This window comes from Lactuca virosa, chromosome 9 (assembly GCF_052849685.1).
Source record: "Lactuca virosa cultivar CGN04683 chromosome 9, Lactuca_virosa_CGN04683_v6, whole genome shotgun sequence".
Lineage (NCBI taxonomy): Eukaryota > Viridiplantae > Streptophyta > Magnoliopsida > Asterales > Asteraceae > Lactuca > Lactuca virosa.
In genome coordinates, this window is record NC_136434.1 from 115,563,211 (window position 1) to 115,575,608 (window position 12,398).

Below are 12,398 nucleotides of genomic sequence, written 5' to 3' on the forward strand. Positions count from 1 at the left end.
AACCGGTTTTGCAATAAGTGAAGAACCGGTAACCGAACCGTTTTATTAAATCTGGTTCCGGTCCGGTTCCATCCGGTTTCAATTGCGGTAGTTCTAATGCTCGTTCCTAATTAAACCGTAGTCATTTTTCAAGTACGTAATAATATAGCCCCAATTTTCTAATAGAGGTAGCTAAACCGACCAAACGTTAAAAAATTAAAACCATAAACACCAATTGTATAGGGTTGGTCAACATCATCTTTAAGTTTGACATTTTTTTAAAAAAGCCACATAAACCAATAAAATTTTCTGAAGTTCGTTTAAAGTTTTATTTTTATCCTCCCAAATAACTATTTTTTTGTAAGATGCTTTTATAGATCAATTATTGGTTAATTAGCGCCTATGAATCCATGAACTTATGAAAGTAGTATACGATGATTTATTTCTGTAATAAATTTTTTTCCAAACCTAATGGAGCACTATATAACGACATTCAACTAGAAGAACGATTCACAAATTAACTATTCTTCTAAAATGGAAAGTGTGGTGGTGATGCTCCCGTCTTTGGGAATCGGCCACCTTATCTCAATGGTGGAGCTCGGCGAACTCATTCTTACCCACGACCCTACATTCACCATCATCATCCTCCTTACTCCGGCACATTACGAAACAAAATCCACCGCAAACTACATCAAAAACGTCACCTCCACCACCCCTTCCATCACCTTCCACAACCTTCCTACCCTCCCTCACCCACCTGATACCTCCACCCCTTTCTTCGATCTTGTTTTCCAAATAAGCAAACTCTACCAACCCATCATCAGAGACACTCTCCAAACCATCTCGGAGAAATCAACCATCAAAGCCGGAATTCTTGATTTCATGTCGAACGATGCTTTTGAAGTCTGCACAAGCCTCAACATACCAACGTACTACTTGTTCACTGGAAGCGCTTTTGGCCTCAACATTATGCTGTACATGCGGACACTCCATGAGAAGGTCTCTGAGAGCTTTAAAGATCTAAGAACTTACATCCAACCACCGGGAACACCACCCATTTATTCTCTCGACATGCCGATGACGATGTACAATAGAAACAGTAATTCTTACAAAAGCTTACTCAGCGTATCAGAAAACATGGCCAAATCCAGTGGTATTATCGTGAACACGTTCGCGAAACTTGAGCCAAAAGTCATGAAGGCGATTGCCGACGGCGAGTGCATACCGGACGGCCCAACTCCGCCAACTTACTACGTTGGGCCACTGATTCGAGACAATTCCGGCGACAATAGTGGGGATATGTGCTTGAAGTGGCTGAATTTGCAACCCAGTAAAAGCGTGGTGGTTCTGATTTTTGGTAGTATGGGGAAGTTTAAGAAGGATCAGTTGAAAGAAATGGCAAAAGGGCTAGAGAAAAGCGGACAAAGATTCTTGTGGGTGGTCCGGAGTCCACCGCCGGAGAACGAAAAAGGGCATGAATTTGCACTGAAAGAGCCGGATCTTGACGACTTACTTCCGGCGGGATTTATAGAACGGAATAAAGAGAAGGGTTTGGTAGTGAAAAACTGGGCACCACAAGGTGAAATACTGAGACATGAATCAGTGGGTGGGTTTGTATGTCATTGTGGGTGGAACTCGGTTCTTGAAGCTATGCACAACGGAGTGCCGTTGGTGGCATGGCCGTTATATGCAGAGCAGAAGATGAATAGGGTGTATTTGGTCGAGGGAATCAAGGTGGCGCTGCCGTTGCAGATGGGGGAGGATGGGTTTGTGACGGCGGAGGAGTTGGCAGAGAGACTGAGGGAATTGATGGAGGAAGATAGTGGAAAGAAGTTGAGGGAACATGTTTCGGCGATCAGTGAGAGTGCTAAAGCTGCGGTGATGGATGGTGGTTCTTCCCGAGTTGCGGTGGCTGAGTTCGTCGAGTCACTGAAATCAGTACGAGTCTAGCGACAATAACTCGTCGTCGAGCCCGTACGCATAGTACCAAGACTTTTTTATGAAGTAGGTGTAGTTAGTTTGGTTCGTTTTCTGCTATCACGTGGACTTTAGTCCAATGCAACTACCCAATAATTTCATGGTTGTTAACTTGTCTTTGTTATAAAATAAAGGCAGTATATTTAAAAGCTTATTATATTTATATATTATGATTATGATATTTCTTTACGGCATTATCCTTATATTTATTTCGATCAATTAAAGTCTCGGCATAATCAATATATTTATTCTGATCAATTACAGTCAATGTTTTCTAAAAGAAATTTTTAGTACCACAATTGGTATACAATTTAATTTTGTTCAAAAAACTACTCATTTATTTGATTGTATTTTAGAACTAGCTAAGACAATAATGAGAAACAATTTCAGAAAACAAAATACGATCTCATAAAGTGCATACAATACTATGTAGTTAAATGGAGGATGTGTTTTGAAAAACTAGCTACTAATGGTAGCCGGAAGTTTGAAGTTTTAACTTTTTATTTATGTAGGAGTGTTAGGGAAAAAAAAATTAGCTTTTGAGAGTATAAAATTAGATGAAAATGTCATAATCCAAAAACCCTCAAAAGCTACTTGAGTAGGTTTTGAATTCATAGATTTTAGTTTAAAATAAAAGTCACAAAAAATTTCAAAAACATGGTCCCATGGTTTTCGAAAAATGACAAGATGAAAACTTTCAAAAACACTTCAAATATGGAAATTTGATTTCAAAACGTTGCAACTTTGGTCCTTTGTTAATGCCTATAAATTGAAATGATAAATTTACCCTTTCATAAAATCAACACATCATTATCCCTTTACTCTCTCATATTCTCCCCTCATGAACGGTGAATGAAGGTGGTGGTGATGGTGGTAGCAGTGGCTGAAATAGATGGTGGTGGTGACACTGGTTAAAGGTGGCGGCGGCGGTGGTGGTAGTTGTTGAAGGTGGTGATGATGAGGGCGGTTGTTGAAGGTTATGCTACTGTATGTTGAAGGCGGTGATGCTGGTCATGGCAGCGGCTGAATGCGGCGAAGGCGGAGGTTGCTAAAGGCGGTGATGGTGGTAGTTACAGTAGCTGAAGGCGGCGACCATGGTGATGGTTGTTGAAGGTAGTCTTGTTGCATGTTGAAGGTGGAAATGGTGGTGATGGCAGAGGTAGAATGCGATGGTGGTGGTGGCGACGGTTGAAGGCGATGATGGCTGAGCTGGTTGTGGCTAAAGGCGAGGGGTGATGGTGGTGGTTGCTAAAGGTGGTGCTAGTGCATGTTCGTGGTGATGATGGTGGTTGAAAGCGATCTTAGTGTGCATGTTGGTCGCGATGATGGTGGTTGAAAGCAATCTTGGTGGCGACAGTGGCTGAAGACGATGATGGTAGTGGTGCTATTGGTCGAAGATGACGTTACTGAAAGTGGTGTTGGTGCATGTTGAAGGCGATGATGGTGGTAATGACAGTGGCTAGACGTGGTGGTGGTGTTGGCGGTGGCTGAAGGCGGTGATTGTAGTAGTGGTTAAAAAATGATTAACTTGTCATTTTTTGAAAAACAAAAGGACCATTTCTGAAATTTTAACAAGAGCATATTGGTCCTTTTAAAAAAGGTAACCGCAACAATTAGACGTAATGTTATAAAAAGCACCATACAAGTCATTTTTTGAAACCACATGGACAGGTATGAAGCATTTATGAAAATTAGACTAAGAATGCTATTTTTTGAAAACGATAGAGACCAATTTTGAATACTGGTCTCACTTTGCACTTTTCAGAAACAATAAATGATATTTGTTTACGAAATAAAATAAAATAATTAAACTGCAAAGATCAGAAATAAAATAAAATAGTTAAACTGCAAAGATCAGGTCGTTTTGGTTTGTAGAGTATTCATCTTTAGAGAAGTAGTGGAGGTAATTTTATTTCCTCCTTCCAAACATCCTTTGTCGACATCTCAATAAGAATTTGAGCATAAACAGTGGTATTGGTACCATTTCCACACATAGTACTGGTACTATAGAAATCAACTTCCAAAGGCTTGTCATGCTTGCGGCAGTAAGGCTAAGGCCTTTTTGTTGTAGAGTTGAAGAGGGAGACTAATAGGGGTGTTCGTTTGGATAGATCGGTTTGATCCGATCCAATCAGGTGAATCCAAATTGATTTCGGTTTTCAAGACATATATCCGAATAGTCCAAATTAAATTCAAATCCGATCCGGTTACAATTCGGTTGGATCGGTTTTTATAATTCGGTTTAAAAAACCGAAACATTTTAAAACGACATATAATTATAATATTACCCAATTTTACACAAGAAGCGAAAATAAATTATTTCGTTGTCATTTGAAATTTATAAACAACTACCATATATTATAGTTAAATATTTTATAGATAAAAAACTTTTGAGAGATAATACATATTGATGTTTTTTTATAGGATGAAACGTTTTAAACCTATTTGAAAAAATAAATTACAAAATTAATAGATAATTATAGATATATATTATAAATAAATAAATAATAAATGTTTATTCGGTTTTTTTGGAGGACTATGCGGTTCTTATTTTATAAACCAAGACCAATCCGAAATAATAATTCGGTGTTGTTGAAAATCAATCCAAAAATCCGAATATCCGAACCAAATAGTCAAATCCAAATTGTCTAATTGGACAATTCAGTTTTATCCAAATAGTGAACAGCCCTAGAGACTAAGATGTTAACAAACACCGGTTTTTAAGAAAGGTATGCCGATCCTATTGTCCGAGAAACATAGGGTTTTCTTTTATCATCCATGGTTCATGCTCAAGGACATGGTGTAATCCCAAATCATATCAAACTTTATTTATAAAAAAAAAAAAATCATCATCGATTAAAAAAACGTCAAATAAGCACAAATCGTAGGCCCACATGGAGTAAATTGTATGCAATTAGTTAGCCCAGAAACAGGCCCACCACGAGTTCCCTTCAGAATTAGCTGAATTATCCATTCACGTGACGCATAGGTGCGTGTCTCCCACCTCCATGTTGTACCCTAAATGAATCTCATCATGTTAGCTTCCACGGTTTTCGACCATAATATTTGGCTGGTTATTATTGTTATTTTATCAAAACTTATATCATTTTAAGGATATATTAGATCATTTTAGCAAAGAAAAAAAATCAATTATTTTCCTATAGATTTGTGTGATAAATTAAAAGGGTGGCAATTTGATTTATAACTTGAATTTAAATTACAAGTAGGGAAATTGAGTAATCTAGCCATTTTTTTGGTTGATTTTTTATAATATAATTTTTTTTTGGCAAAATGGCCACTTGGTCCGGAATGGATTGTTCCGGATCCGATTTCAAATTCGGCGAAACGGGTAGATAATTCTGGCACGGTAATCTAGTCCTGCTATAAATATCATTTAATCTGTTTCGGACTACAATTCGACATCCCTTGTTTCGGATTACACTTCGACATCCCATTTCGAACACCTATGCAACTGAAAATGTCTTTCGATAGTGAAGAAATGCAGTTTTTATCTGTAAGTTTCAAATTTGTTTCTAATTAAATGCATTTATTTTTTTATTATACATTAAAAAAATTGGTTTACGCAATTATATAGGTATTATAGGTTTTCTGTGAATTTTAATCTTGTTAGGGAAATTATAGGATTACATAGACTTATACATTTATACTACATGATACATCATAATAAAAAAAAACCCTAATTTTTGCTAGTCTAGAACATATCCGGAATCCGAAAATCATGCCCGGAATACAATGAACTGGGTCCGGACTTTATGGTCCAGAATACCGTACTCGATTTCTGGATTCTGGAACATACATACACAAATCCTAATTCCGGAATACAATAAAAAAACCCTAATTCCGGAATACAATCAAAAACCCTCCGCTCCGGAGCATACATACAAAAATCCCTAACTAATAATTCTTTTGATTGTAGCACGATAGAACATACGCAGCGGTAGTTACTACAACCTGCAGACCTAAACTTGGGCGTGAAATCATGGCACGCTTACAAAACCGACCAGTTTGTGCAGCGATGTTTAGGCAATCATGTTTTGGTGATTATGTTGGGTTTTAGTTCAAAATAGTTTCATAAACTTTAAAAATATGGCAACGGAAGACTTAAAATTTCGAACATAACATAACATTTTATACCCACTAAGGATCATCTTGCAAGTTTTAGAAAGATTTAAACACCAACCAAAGAAGAGGTGAAGAAATGCAACCTTTGTAGTTCTTTGAGTCCTCTTGGGAGACTTGGAAGTTGATGAAGAATGTGGAACCTTTGTGTAACATCCTGACTCCCAGGTATAATATTTAATTAAATTATATTCGTTTTGTCAGGGAAACTCGACGAGTTGGAGGCCCCAACTCGTCGAGTAGAAATTGAGATGGTCGCGTGATTTTTAGAGTCTACTCGACGAGTTGGGGAGACCCGACTCGACGAGTTGGAGCTGAGTGTGAAAACCCTAATTTTAGGGTTTGCACCTTATTTAAAGGACCTTAGGCCCTTTACCCCGCCTCCATCATCACCTTAACACGCTGAGAGAAACCCTAATCGAGCTATTACCATCTGTGAGAGAGAGACTAAGATTGTATGTTTTAGTGCATTCTTGGAAGGAGTTTGAGGAGCAAAAGGCTTGGAACGAGAAGGAGCCCTTGGATCCAGTATTCTGTCAGTGTTAGCTGCCATTTGGAGGTAAAAAGCTATCACCTTGACCATTTGTTTGTTAGATCTCTTCACTAGGGAGTTTATGGCCATTTCCATCTTCTCTTTGAGTCCTTTAGTTGTTTGAGCATGCCTTGAAGATGAGACTTCAGATCTGGATAGTATGAGGTCCCTTGGGCCTAAAGATTCAAGCTTTATCAAGCTATTGTCCAACTTTCATGCATTAAACCCTTTATTGAGCTTTGGGTTGGCAAACTTAGCCCTAGATGTCATGCATGGACGTAAAGCTTGCAGCTTTATGTGGCATTTCAGCCTTAGAAGGCTAGATCTAGAGTATGGGGCCTTAGTTCTGCTTAAAAACGTTTGAATGAGAGAATGGACTGAAGGGACTCGACGAGTTGGTGAGCCAACTCGACGAGTTGGTTAGGGTTTTCCCCGATAGCTTGGACGCGTTACAAACTCGGCGAGTTGGTGAGACAACAACTCGACGAGTTGAGTGGGATTTTCCTGATTTTTCAGAAGAAATGAAGGAACTCGACGAGTTGCATAGATGCACTCGAAGAAGGGTCAACATGGACTGTTGACTCGACTGTTGACTTCCGTTGACTTTTAGGGTTTGGTCAAGTTATGGATTATGGAGATCATGGAGGGCTAAAATGGTCTTTCACCCTTTCCGAGAGTTAGAAAAGGGGTTGGCTTAACATCTTTAGAGTTGTTGTTATAAAGTGTTAATTAGAGATGATTATGATATGTAGGCGGAGTCTAGACCGATCGTTGAGTACGAGACCTACTTGCTTACGTACGAGGTGAGTCTTCTCACTATACTTACCTGAGTGGTAATACTGTGTGACCGGGGTGTCTTGTTTGAGTAACTGACCGGAGGGTCTTATGTGCGTATATTAAGTTATGTGATATCATGCATTTTGTCTTTGTGATTTATGTTGTATATTATTATGTACCTTATTGAGTTAGGACCGGAGGGTCCAAACCGATTTGTGAGACCGGAGAGTCCTCACTGAGATACTGTACTGGAGAGACTGGAGCGTCTTCACTGAGACACATGACCGGAGGGTCCTTATCGAGCTATAGCCATGAGAGGCTAATTATTTGTGTGTGGTATTTTAAAGAACTCACTAAGCTTCGTGCTAATAGTGTTGTGTGAAATGTGTTTCAGGTACCTCTCAGGATCGCGGGAAGGCGTCGGTTTGATTGTACACACCAGCTTGAGATTATGTTTTGAGGATTTTGGGATATTATCAAACATTTTGTTGACTTGTGTTTTGAACAACTTATACATTTGTGGTTTGAGAAATGTGAGATTGTGCTTTATGTGGTTTTAAAAATAAAAAATTTATTTGAAAATTTAGAGTGTTACACTTTGAGACACCAACGATGACTCAACTTGATGTAGATGCTAGTCCATAAACTCTTAAACCCTTAAGCTTTAAGTTCATAACCAATATGAACTTAAAGAGGGCATGAAAATGCAAGTAATCTTCAAGAAGAGATGAAGAAAAGAGAGAGAGAGAGTAACCTCCTTTAAGAAGGTTACGGTTATTGGGAAGCAAGAATGAAGCACCCAATTCAAGAGTGGAAGCATCATATTTATATTGTCTGAAAGTGAAGTCTTTAACCATTAGGTCCTTCCACTTTAGACAAGCATGTCCCTAAAGCTTACATGTCTCCCATGCTTCTTATTACTTTTGATTAAACAAACATGAAAGCCATACTCTTGTCTTTTGACACTTATTTTATAAAAATAATAAAATGAAGAAGAGAAAAGCTTTATATTTTATAAACCAAGTTTATAAAATATAAACTTTAACTTTTTAGTAAAAGACAAAAGAATTTATCAAATCCAAAATGTTGTGCATGACTTATTAATTCATACCATATGAATTATATATAATGTTACTTGCTAATGAGAATTATTATTTCCTAGAAATAAATAATTTCCAATTTAATTATAAGAGTTAATTTAATATTTATTAAAACCAGTTTCTAATAAATAATCAATTGTATCAAGTTGCTATTAGTGTGACCCATTAGTAACATATGTTAATTAGCGATATCACTTTAATATGACTCTTGATCATACTAGACCTTTCAGATTAGGTGAACATATCGATGGGTGTTAAATGTCACCTTTTACTATGTCACTATCTTATGTGCAAGGAAGTTACTACTTTTGATCAAGCTGACCTAGAAGAGCTTCTATTTCCGGTTGGCGACTATCGGGTTTGGTTTGACAGGAAATTATTATGCTTGGTCACCGAATTGCGGTTCGGGGATTATTTCCATCCCCGTTCTGGTTTTCCAGCATTCAAAGAACGTGTGTTTCCATTTATGTCGCTTTCACGTTCGGTGAGTATGGATGACCTAACGAACGTGTTCAATGACTCACTTCATCAATTAAGCAATGAAGACGTGGTGAGAGTCTCCCTGGTGTATATGCTAGAGCAAGGATTTTTGGGGAAATACCCGCGATAGCCAGTTACTAATGAACGTATGACACTCGTCTCTAATTTACAAGAGTTTAATCGGCATAACAGTTTTTACCCATATTATATCAAAATGATACATTGTAACACCCATAAAATTCAATCCAATTTAAAACTTTTCAAAACATTTAAAACCAGCTGTTATTACAAATTTGTTTTCAAAATAGTCTAATATCAGAGTTCATCCCAGAAACATAAATAAAACATGAGGAGTTATACGATCACGCCTTCACCTTGCAGCGATCCCCTGATGTACCTGAAACAATAAACTGAAACTGTAAGCATGAAAGCTTAGTGAGCTCCCCAAAATACCCATACCCACAACAATACACATATAATCATAAACAGCATACTATGGGTCCAATCAACCATCGGGTTGGAATACCCCAGGCCCACAACCAACAGGTTGGAATGCCAACATACTATGGGTCCAATCATCCTTGGGATGGAATATCCCAGGCCCACAACCAACAGGTTGGAATGCCAACATACTATGAGTCCAATCATCATCGGGATGGAATATTCACGGCCCACAACCAACATGTTGGAATACCCAGGTCTATTGACCTCCGCACAAAGAAGACAAGCCTCAACCGCCAAACAAACATGTGTACATATAACAGATAATCATATAGCAATATATAGACAACAACTGATCGAATGGATCATACCACATAGCACATAAAACCATCCTATCTACTAGGATACCGATCTAATAGATCATACCACATACCACATAATACTATCCTACCCTTTAGGATACCGATCTAACATATCATACTAGCATAACATAACCAGATAACAATCCAAAGGGCCGGCCTTGGTGCCTTAGACCCTTGAGTATAGTGAGGATAACTCACCTCGTTAGTAGTGCTGAAATACTGTAACTCTCTGGCCGTTGTCTCACCGAGAATCCCGAACTGTCACATAATAATAAATACTAGGTTAATACCCAACATTACTCCCTTGACTAAGTGTCCTCATAACTCATTAAGTCTATTCCCTTTTATTGGGCCAAAGCCCCACACTAAGTCCTTAACTTGAAAGTCCATATACATAAGTCCACTATTGGACCAATTTACTAAATTGGGCCCAACCTCCTTATTGGGCCTAACCCCATCATCCTCTATCACAACCTGGCCCAAAATATCTTATTTACAGAGTCCAGCAAAGGCCCAATTCCATTAAGTCCATAAACAGCCCAAAACCCGAAGCCCATTTGTCAAAAGCCCAACAGAGGACGTACGCGTGGCGTACTTCTCTGGGTACGCGGGGCGTACTCATCCAACGTTGACCACCATCGGGGTGGTTGACCCAGTACGCTGGGGGTACTGGATTTACGCTCGGCGTAGTGGACAGTTTGCCAAAACCTTGTTAAGTGCTTATTGACTTAAGCACTTAAGCCCAAACTTTAGATCCAAAGACCTAACATGCCTAGGATCCATAAAGTCATGAACTTTATCACTTTGGACGTCAATAAAGTTCTAAATGATTGGTCTTAATCCATTAAGACATTATACTTCCATGCATGGGACACCTTCAGCTAATGGGACCTCATTTTTATCACTCAAGGTCCCTTCAAGAGTCCAGAAGGACAGTTCTTTTCGTCCAAAACACAACATGCACCACCTTGTGGTTTTTGGGACAAGAAATGGGTCTTTTAAAGCAAAATGGAGAGATCTAATCATAAAAGCATAAAGTTTGGAACTTTATACCTTCTGGAGCTTCTTGTGCACGAGCTAACTTCAGATCTACAAGCTTGGTCTCTTCATTCAACTCTTTGATGCAATGGTTTCCTCTTAAAGCACTGAAAAACACACCAAATGAGCTTAAACAAACAAAGGGAAGGCTAGGATTTGAGAGAGACGAGTTTGATCTGTGGAGGCTGAGGTAAGAGAGGTGTTGGTGCACATTATGTTGCTTATATAGGCCCCAAACCCTAAATGTTAGGGTTTCATTCCTGACGTTAGTACGCCCAGCGTATACAAGTGTACGCCCAACGTACTAAGGTGGACCTTAATACGCTTAGCGTACTCCTATATACGCGCAACGAACCCCCTTTTTAGCCCAAATTTGCAAACTTAGCCCTTAAACTTGTCCTGGCTCTCCACTCCCAACCTCAAGGGCTATAATCGACAAAGTAATGATAGAATAGGGTTCAGAAATACCTGCAAAATCTCAGGATGTTACAATTCTCCCCCACTTGACCTAGACTTCGCCCTCGAAGTCTGTTGCGGCGAATAGATCTGGGTAATGCACTCGCATCTCGGATTCGGGCTCCCAAGTCCATTTGGACCCTCTCCGATGCTCCCACTGTACCTTTACCAAAGGTATCTCCTTGTTCCGCAGAACCTTCATCTTCCTCTCCAGAATGGCCATGGGCCTCTCTATATAATTCAGGCGCTCATTGACCTGAATATCATCCAACGATACTACTGCCTCCTGATCCATGATGCATTTTCGCAATTGCGAAACGTGAAAAGTGTTGTGTATCTGACGGAGTTCCTCCGGAAGATCCAATCTGTATGCAACTTTGCCAATCCTGGCGATAACCCGAAATGGTCTGATGTATCGGGGATCCAACTTTCCCCTCTTCCTGAAGCGAATCACACCCTTCCAAGGTGAGACGTTCAGGAGTACCATATCACCCACTTGGAACTCTAACTCAGATCGGCGTCTGTCGGCGTAACTCTTCTGCCGACTCTGAGCAGTCTTCATTCGCTGCCTAATCTGCTGAATCTTCTCGGTAGTCTGCAAGACTACTTCCGTCCGTCCCATCATGTAACGCTTGCAGATTCGGGCTAGTCAGTTTTGAGACAATAAGCGTAAAAAAATAAATTTTTGATAGAAGATTATTTAGAATAAATAATCTTAACTAAGTTGTAGTATATGTCACAAGGTTTCCGTACATATAAAGAACGCTGAAATCCGAGTTATAACGAAGAAGTTATGACCTGTTGAAGTTTCGCGACAAACCGACACGACACCGGGAATCATAAAAAGTGAGTTTATGATAGAGTACTTTTTAGCCTTAGGATTCTAAATGAAAGTTTTAGAGTACGTCTGGGCTCACGACGTTCCACTAACGACATGAGAGCATGACACGTGCCAGAAACCCTAATCTGACTGGGCTCACGACATTCCACTAACGACATGAGAATGCAAATATCACAATTGATATCTACTTAAAATCTACTTAGTGAAAGCGTTTCCTCGCCATCATTTTCATGAATCGGAGAGAAACCTTATGACACTTAGATTTTTATGGTGTA

The 12,398-nt window shown here is 39.1% G+C and overlaps 1 pseudogene; it reads left to right on the plus strand.

Annotated features, from left to right (window-relative positions):
- The first annotated feature begins 468 nt into the window (after positions 1 to 468).
- Positions 469 to 2,137, plus strand: LOC145137106 (UDP-glycosyltransferase 88B1 pseudogene; annotated as a pseudogene).
- The last annotated feature ends 10,261 nt before the right edge of the window (positions 2,138 to 12,398 follow it).